The sequence below is a fragment of the Labeo rohita genome, chromosome 1, assembly GCF_022985175.1.
Source record: "Labeo rohita strain BAU-BD-2019 chromosome 1, IGBB_LRoh.1.0, whole genome shotgun sequence".
NCBI classification, from domain to species: domain Eukaryota; kingdom Metazoa; phylum Chordata; class Actinopteri; order Cypriniformes; family Cyprinidae; genus Labeo; species Labeo rohita.
This window is the reverse complement of record NC_066869.1, coordinates 10,388,068-10,397,335: the sequence shown is the minus strand read 5'-3', so window position 1 is coordinate 10,397,335 and position 9,268 is coordinate 10,388,068.

Sequence of the window (9,268 nt, the reverse complement as noted above, 5' to 3'; positions counted from 1 at the left end):
TTTCTTCTGATTCAAAGAGTTTAAGTTGTTCTGCAGTTGGTGTTTTTCAATCATTAGATCAGTGTAAGTGTCCTGTAAGCTGTTGATAGTTTGATTGAACTCTTCAACTGTGTTCTTGTAACTCTTTTTCTGGTCTCTCTCTGCTGTGATGGTGATGTGCTGCAGTATGATGAAGACCAGCAGAAGAACACAAATGAGCCCATGACTCACTGTCATCAACACCAAACATCTACTTCCTCCTGACAAACACGACCAAAAATATTAATATCAAATAATACATTTTGTATAATTAGAAGTTGTTTCAATTCAAGCTTTTTAGGTAATCTGCCTTTGTCTTTAGATAATAGACATGTCTTTTTAGAGAGTTCCTTTATAATCATAAAAAAAAAAAAAAAGACAGATCAACATAATTATATTATCACAAAAAATTAATAGTAATAAAAAGAAAACAAAACAAAAAAATTAACAAGCTGTTGAGAAAACAGTGATTGTAATTGTACATATAACAGTTCTCAGTTCCTCAAACACTACTAAGTTTCTGCTTCAAATTAAACTTTCTGCTTACTGCACTGTTGATCTTTTCCTTTAGCCTGGCTGTAACTGGTTGTTCGAGGTCCAGTGGTGTCGTCATCACTGTCATAAATGGCCTCTAAATCCATGATTTGCTCCTGTGTCTTGTCATACATCTACACGGACGACCTGTAATCTTTAGAATGATGACTGCTCTTCTTACGTTAGTGCTAAAATTACACAGGAAGTGATTGCATTTGACTTTGGTCTTTAAAGGACACAGACTACCAGTGTGAAACTCTCCTCCCAAACTACGACTTCAAAAACTACAAAATCAGGCTAACAGCTACAAAATCCAACAAGAGGAATCTGTGGAATTAGAGGAATTAAGTAGGTCTTTACCAACCTAAACAGGCCAAACTGGACCTTTATTTTTGATGACAATAAACTAAATGAGGTTATTAATAATTTACATGAATGGCCAAGTGGTAGGAAAAAGCCACAATGAAACAGAAGTGACAGATCTTTTCTTGCATGTTAAGCACATCTGAGTGTAACGCATAACCAAAATGTTTGATCAACCCTCCATGCCAGAAACAAAGATGATGCCCCGGGTGCCAGATCTTGAACTAACATGAACTAAAAGTGAACAACTGTATTTTTATTAACTAACATTAACAAAGTAATGACAATTTTGTTCATGTTATTAGCCAGAAACTGCTTACTCCAGCTTTAACTTCGCTAAACTGCTCACTAAAAATCCCCCTCAGAGATAATGTTTTCCTCTAAAGTTTTCCTTTAAACTCCTAGAAAGTTTGAATGTGACATGCATAATGAGTTTATATGTAATTGGGTAAGATGTTTGGTAACACTTTATTTTGATAGTCCACTTTAGACATTCTACTAACAGTAAGTAAGTTTGCAACTGCATGTCAACTAGTCATTAGAGTATTTGTAGACTGTCTGCTTAATATCTTCTAACATTCTTCTAAACTTTGCAAGTATATGTCAACTTATTCTATTAACCCTAAACCTAACCTAACAGTCTGCTCTGAGAGTTAGTGGGCATCTAGTTGCAAATTAATGAGAATTCACGAGTTTACCCTCACATCTAATCTGGTTGAGTAAACAGTAAGCATATTTTGGTGTGCTGTCCTGGGGGAGGGCTCCGAGCTCGGAATATGGCCCGAACCCAGAGAACTCCCCCAAAAGAAGCTTAAAGGCCTGAGACAGCAGGCAGACTTCTTAGTTGCCCCCCAAAATATGCATGCTGAGTAGAAATTTGAGGGGCGGGGGGGTGGGGGTCTTGGGGCAGAGCGACTTGGAAAGCCCTGCACTGTCTGACGGGAGCTGCGGCTCGAGGTGTCAGACTGGCGAGCCCTACATGTCGCTAAAGGAGGAGCATGATGGCAGATATCAAATGAGGAGCTCTCGCTGCTTCTGAAGGGAGCTGCGGCTCTGCTGCACTGGAAGGACGAGTCCCTCTTGCAGCCTGGAGACGAGGAACGTTTTGATGCGTCGGACGAGGGCTCCCGCCACGACCGAAGGGAGCCTGCAGCTCTGCTGCACCGGGGGGGAAGGGCCCCGTCCGCTGCCGAGTACGCAGCGTAACTCAATTGGCAGACGGAGGGCCCACACTGCGACCGAAGGGAGCTGTGGCTCTGCTGCACCGGAAGCGGAAGCCCCGTCCGACGCTAGATAGGCAAGAATATTTAAGTCGATAGATGGAGGGACTCTTGTTGCTTCCGAAGGGAGCTGCGGCTCTGCTGCACTGGGAGGGAGAGTCCCCCTTGCGACGACGTATCGGGTGGAGGGCCCCCACTGCGACCGAAGGGAGCCACGGCTCTGCTGCACCGTAAGGGAAAGCCCCGTCCGCCGCCGAGTACGCAGTGTAACTTCAGACGGCAGACGGAGGGCTCACACTGCGACCGAAGGGAACCGTGGCCCTGCTGCACCGGAAGGGGGAGCCCAGTCCGATGCTGGATGAGCCAAAAAGATTCGGAACCGAGTGGTGGAGGGACTCTCACTGTGACCGAAGGGAGCTTCGGCTCTGCTGCACCGGAAGCGAGAGTCCCCCTTGCGACGATGTATCGGGCGTGGAGCCCCCACTGCAACCGAAGGGAGCCGTGGCTCTGCTGCACCGGGAGGGAGAGCCCCGTCCGCCACTGAGCACGCAGTGCAACTCAAATGATAGACGGAGGGCCCACACAGCGACCGAAGGGAGACACGGATCTGCTGCACCGTGAGGGGAAGCCCCGAATGGGTGAGAAGATTTAAGACGATTGGTGGAGGGACTCTCGCTGCTTCCGAAGGGAGCTGCGGCTCTGCTGCACCGGAAGGGAGAGTTCCTCTTGCGACAATGTATCAGATGGAGGGCTCCCGCTGTGACCGAAGGGAGCCGCGGCTCTGCTGCACCGGGAAGGAGAGTCCCATCTGCTGCGGAGTACGCAGTGTAACTCCAACAGAAAGGGGACTCATGTTGCGACCGAAGGGAGCCACGGCTCTGCTGCACCGGTAGGGGGAGCCCCGTCCGATGTTGAATAAGTAAAGAAATTCAAAGCGAGTGATGGAGGGACTCTCACTGCATCCGAAGGGAGCTGCGGCTCTGCTGCACCGGAAGGGAGAGTCCCCCTTGCGGCTGAATACGAAGCGTGGTTTGATGCCTCGGATGGAGGGCTCTCACTGCAACCGAAGGGGGCCTGCGGCTCTGCTGCACTGGGAGGGAGAGCCCCGTCTGACGCAGAGTACGCAGCGTAACTCGAGACGACGGACGGAGGGCTCACACTGCGACCGAAGGGAGCCGTGGCCCTGCTGCACCGGAAGGGAGAGCCCCGTCCGTTGCTGGATGTGCAAATGAGATTTGAAACGATGGCTGAAGGGCTGAAGGGTGACCAAAAAGGGGCTTTGACTGGCTGCATCGGAAAGGAGAGCCTTGACTGCTCAAGTAAGCGACGTTATTAAAAGCAGGGATTTATTTATTTATTTATTTCTGATAAATGCTAGATGGGCTTCTTTTATGTGGTGGTGATTGGACCGGATGTAGCTTCTGAAAGCATCTGATGACCACTGACCGACCGCTTGTATTTGTGGGTAAGCCCGTTTGAGCAAGAATCAGTTTTAGATGTCTTCAAATTAGAAAAATGTTGCGCGTTGGTTAGAGTTATTGATGCAAATAGGGTCAAGAAAGGATTTAGATTAAGCGTTCCTGAGTTGAAAGCAGGAAGAGGGAGCTGATATTTTAAATTGAAAAGAAGGGTGAGAAGGAAGATGAGGAAGGGCAATAACTGTTTGCGGAGGCAGCCTCACGCATGGATTAGCTCCTGGCCATCGATAGGGAAAAGGAGTAGCAGGAGGGTAAGAGTAAGGTGGCAGATCTTGAGTGGCTAGCGAAGGCAGCCTCACACTAGCGTCTGCTACCAGAGAAAGAAGGGAAGGGGTGGGAAGGATAGGAGGTCGGAAAGTCGTGTCAGCGTGCAGTGTGAGGAGCAACTGAGTCTGGGGCGCAGCCCAGGCTTGCTAATGGCTTGCTACGACTTGATGATCGAGGAAAGCTGAAGCTTTATCTGGAAGAAAACAACGTTATTTTGAATGAAGTCGAGAGCTGTAAGGGAAGGGGAGCATGGGGCGCAATTGTCGGCGATGGCAGTATCACTCTTAAATCAGCATCTGGGTTAGTGTCTGTTAAGGGAGCTGGAGGCCACTGAAAGAAAAAGAGTTATTAGTAACAGGAGGAAAAGCCTGAGATGTGTGGGCTTGAGTTGCAAGCGGAGACAGCCTCATGCTTTCTTCAACTGCTGTAGGTCACGGGAAGGGAGTGGGGTTTGAGACATCCAGAAGAGCCTGTGGAGCCAGTGAAGGCAGCCTCATGCTACCGTATACTGTTGGAGCTGGAGGCTGCTGAAAAAGAAAAGGATTAAATGTAATGGGAAGCAACTTCAGGCTTGTTTCAGCTGTTGGGAGTGATTTGTGACATTCTGCAGTAAATGCTAAAATGCTTGAGTGGCCTGCAGTGTTGCCAACCCAGCAAATTTGTTGCTAGATTTAACAACTTCTCAGACCATCCTAGAAACTTTTTTTTTTTTTTTTTTTTTTTTAATATGGTTATTAGTATTATTATAATATTTATTTATTTTATTGCAACTTATTTTATCATTATTACTTTTTTTTTTTCTTTAATAATTGACAACATTTGCAACTTTTCATTAAAAACGTGAAAAGAAAAAAAATGATAAAAAGACACTTTTCCTCTTAACCACACAAAATGAGTGTTGAAACAGCTGGCCAGCTGAGCAGCAGATCAGCTGGTAAGAGGTGCTTAGCAGTAAGCTTATCACGTACAAATTAGGTTGCTAGTTGCACTTCACCAACAAAAACATTAATAGTAGCTTTATGATACACATAAGTTGGGACTATGCACCTATGATTGTTAATTTAGGTGCACTGTTGAACTTATTTTTCTCGAAAACCAATCTTTTTCCATTGTATCTGTCTGTGTACAACGTGTAATTTAAAACCCAGCTAAATGCTAGTGAAAATTAATACAGAACAATTGAGTAATTTCCTTTCGCGACTTCACCTACAAACACAAAGATCATTTGCAACACGGCCTACATCGCGCTAGCGACTGCTGCGAGAGCTGGAGGCCTGACTGCATGCGGCGCTGCGGCCAGAAGAGCCACGGTGAAAAGTTGAGCCGAAGCGGGAAGCGAGTGAGGTTTTGCTGCGGTGAGAGCTAGGACGCGACCCGGGCTCAATGATGCCTGCCGCTGCGACCCAGCGCTCGAGGAGAGCCGGGTTTTGTGCGGGACTATGGTGGTGTCAAACGAGGAGAGTTCGGGGCTTTGCTCGATCTGTTGGCCGTCTTGGTGGCTGGAGTGGATTTAGGAGTGAGGTTGGCTAATCTGCAAGGTGAAAAAAATATCCCGGGTCCGCTTTGTTTGTCCTCTGCGAGAATGACTCGTCGAGATTAAACAGCGTATACTGTCCACTTTCTGTGCGGAGGATATATCACCATGGTCGAATGATATGAGGATGCCGGGGAAGAAACTGGAAGTCTCGCCGGTGGAAGCGATGTTAAGCCTAGGCGTTGTGGTGAACGTGTGGCTAATCGAGCGGAGCGACGGTCGTGATGAAGCGTGGAGCTCGACAGCAGTTGCGACAGGGGATCTCGTGTAACGTTACTGGTCTCGTCGTTGTGCGGAAACTTAAGTCTGTAATATAATGGCGAAAGGAGCAAAACTGAATGCGGAAAAAAACAGTCGAATGACGGAGGTAAGTCAGCTGTGTGCTTATTTATGACTTGTGCTAGCTAGACGAGTTGCACCTGTGCCAAATTAGTTGATTATCTGATCATGCTCCTCCCGAACTTTGTTATCAAACATCATTTAGTTGACATGTAGTTGCAAAGTTACTTATAGTTAGTGGAATGTCTAAAGTGGAACCAGATGTTTACTTACTTTTTAAGTTGTCCCAATGACACCATTATTTATTCATTCAGACCAATGTATGAATGCGGGACAAGCATGCTAAAGAAAAGGCAGGATTTGGTGAAAAAGTAATATGCCAGTCATAGCGCAATGTACAGAGGCATTGCCTCCTGTCACATGACATTTCCCCATGATTTATGTTCTGTTAAATATTAATTGGCTTTTGGGAGGGAAGAGACGCAGCCTGTAACTTTACCCTCTGGTGTCGCTTTTGGACAGTGTCACACAGTCACTTTAGAAAAATTAGCGATTTATCAAGTCATAATATCTGCATTTGGTATTTTAGTACTGAAAACCAGTCAGTATCTGGTGTGACCACCATTTGCCTCACGCAGTGCAACACATCTCCTTCACATAGAGTTGATTCAGGATCAGTTGATCTGTGGCCTGTGGAATGTTGGTCCACTCCTCTTCAATGGCTGTGCGAAGTTGCTGGATGTTGGCAGGAACTGGAACACGCTGTTGTATACGCCAATCCAGAGCATCCCAAACATGCTCAATGGGTGACATGTCTGGTGAGTATGCTGGCCATGCAAGAACTGAGATGTTTTCAGCTTCCAGGAATTGTGTACAGATCCTTGCAACATAGGGCCGTGCATTATCATGCTACAACATGAGGTGATGGTCGTGGATGAATGGCACAAAAATGGGCCTCAGGATCTCGTCACGGTATCTCTGTGCATTCAAAATGCCATCAATAAAATGCACCTGTGTTCATTGTCCATAACATACGCCTGCCCATACCATAACCCCACCGCCAACATGGGCCACTCGATCCACAACGTTGACATCAGCAAACCCCTCATCCACACGACGCCATACACACTGTCTGCCATTTGCCCTGTACAGTGAAAACCGGGATTCATCCGTGAAGAGAACACCTCTCCAAAATTCCAGATGGTATCTAATGTGAGCATTTGCCCACTCGAGTCGGTTACGTTGACGAACTGCAGTCAGGTGGAGACCCCGATGAGGACAACAAGCATGCAGATGAGCTTCCCTGAAACGGTTTCTGACAGTTTGTGCAGAAATTCTTTGGTTATGCAAACTGATTGTTGCAGCAGCTGTCCGGGTGGCTGTCTCAGATGATCTTGGAGGTGAAGATGCTAGATGTGGAGGTCCTGGGCTGGTGTGGTTACACGTGGTCTGCGGTTGTGAGGCTGGTTGGATGTACTGCCAAATTCTCTGAAATGCCTTTGGAGACGGCTTATGGTAGAGAAATTACATTCAATTCATGGGGAACAGCTCTGGTGGACATTACTGCAGTCAGCATGCCAACTGCACGCTCCCTCAAAACTTGTGACATCTGTGGCATTGTGCTGTGTGATAAAACTGCACATTTTAGAGTGGCCTTTTATTGTGGCCTGTGTTACCTGTGCAATAATCATGCTGTCTAATCATGCTGTCTAATGTGGCATATCAGCATTGATATGCCACACCTGTGAGGTGGATGGATTATCTTGGCAAAGGAGAAGTGCTCACTAACACAGATTTAGACAGATTTGTGAACAATATTTGAGAGAAATAGGCCTTTTGTGTACATAGAAAAAGTTTTAGATCTTTGAGTTCAGCCCATGAAAAATGGGGGCAAAAACAAAAGTGTTGCGTTTATAAGTTTGGTCAGAGTATGTGCTCCTGGAATCATTCCTGTACAAAGCAAAACGCATAGGCAATGAAACACAACCTTGTGGCACTCCTGTATTACTATATCTGACCTCAGAAAGTGTCCCATTGACTCTAACCTGCTGAGTTCTATTACTTTAAAAAGAGTGAAACCATTTGATTAAAAAAAGTACTGACACCCATACTATGCAGCTTCTCTAAAAGCAGATGTGTCTGCACTATATTAAATGCTGAACTAAAGTCAACAAAGAAAATTGTGTTGGACAATAATAAGAGTAGCATCCTCAGTACTCCTGTTCTGCCTATAGGAAAACTGACAGGTGTCTAATAGTGGCTTTACTTTTTTTTTTTTTTTTTTCCAGCAATGCGATTACAAATTTCTCAAAACACTTCATAACATTTGAAGTCAAAGCCACAGGACGAAGATCATTATTTGCTCTAGTACCGGGTTTTTAGGAATTGGTGTTATGTAGGACTTTTTCCACAGGGCTGGCACAGTGTGAGTATCAAGAGATCGCTGAAATAAGGGACACCATGCTATTGCAAGCTCTTCAGTGCAGTTTTTTTTTTTTTTTTAAACAAAAATGTAACCCATCTGGCCCAGTAGCCTTGTTGGTGCGCAAGAACCTGAAAAGGTGCTGCACATCACGTGGGCCTACTTCCGCCCAGGGGGTATCATTGGTATCAGGCAATGATTGTAATATGCTGTAACAAATCATTTTGTGCCTTAAATCTCAAATAAAAATAATTTAGCTCATATGCTCTTTGTAAGTTGTCCAATGTTATTATAGCAGGGTTCATGTTCGTTTTTTTTTTTTTTTTGTGTGTGTGTTAGAAGTATAAAAACTGTTCCATAGCTTGCTTGTGCTGTTCCTTTGCTTTTTTCAACTGATATTTTAATTCTTTCTGTGCCACTAATAGTCCTACCTTATCCCTGTTCCTAAATGCCAGCTTTTTCTTATTTATGCACTTTTTAATATCCTTTGTAATGTAGGGTTTGTTGTTAGTATATACCACAACATCCTTTTTTCTACCACATTATCTATGCAAAAGTTAATGTAATCACTAATTGTGTCAGTGGCCTCATCAAGCTCAAATTGGTGAAATATGGACCAATCTGTGCACAAAAAAACAGCTCTTAAGTGTTTCCATAGAATCCTCTGTCCATATAATTATTTTATACCCTGGCTTACATGTCTTAAAAACTGACCTATAAGAAGGAATCAGATGCACAACATTATGATCCGAGTTGGACAGAGGAGGCTTTGATTTAGCTACATATGCATTTTTGACATTGCCATAACATTTTCCAAAACTTTTTTTGCACCCTCAGATTCCAGATTTTCAAATAGTTTTGGCCAATTATTATCCTATCCTAACAAACCATACATCAATGAAAATCTTACTCATTCAGATGATGTATAAATCTTCATATAAATTTTATCTAAAAAAGGTACCCTTATAATTGGTTTGTGGTCCTGGGTCACATATGTGCACTGACCTCCTTTAGATGCTTCTTTCTTCAGTTCCTCACTCAAAGACCTAACTTTGCTTTCTAACTCCAGTTTCTTCTGACACAAAGAGTTTCTTCTGACAGCAAAGAGATGCATTAAAATGAACTTGTTACTGCATGTGCACTTATTCCATAA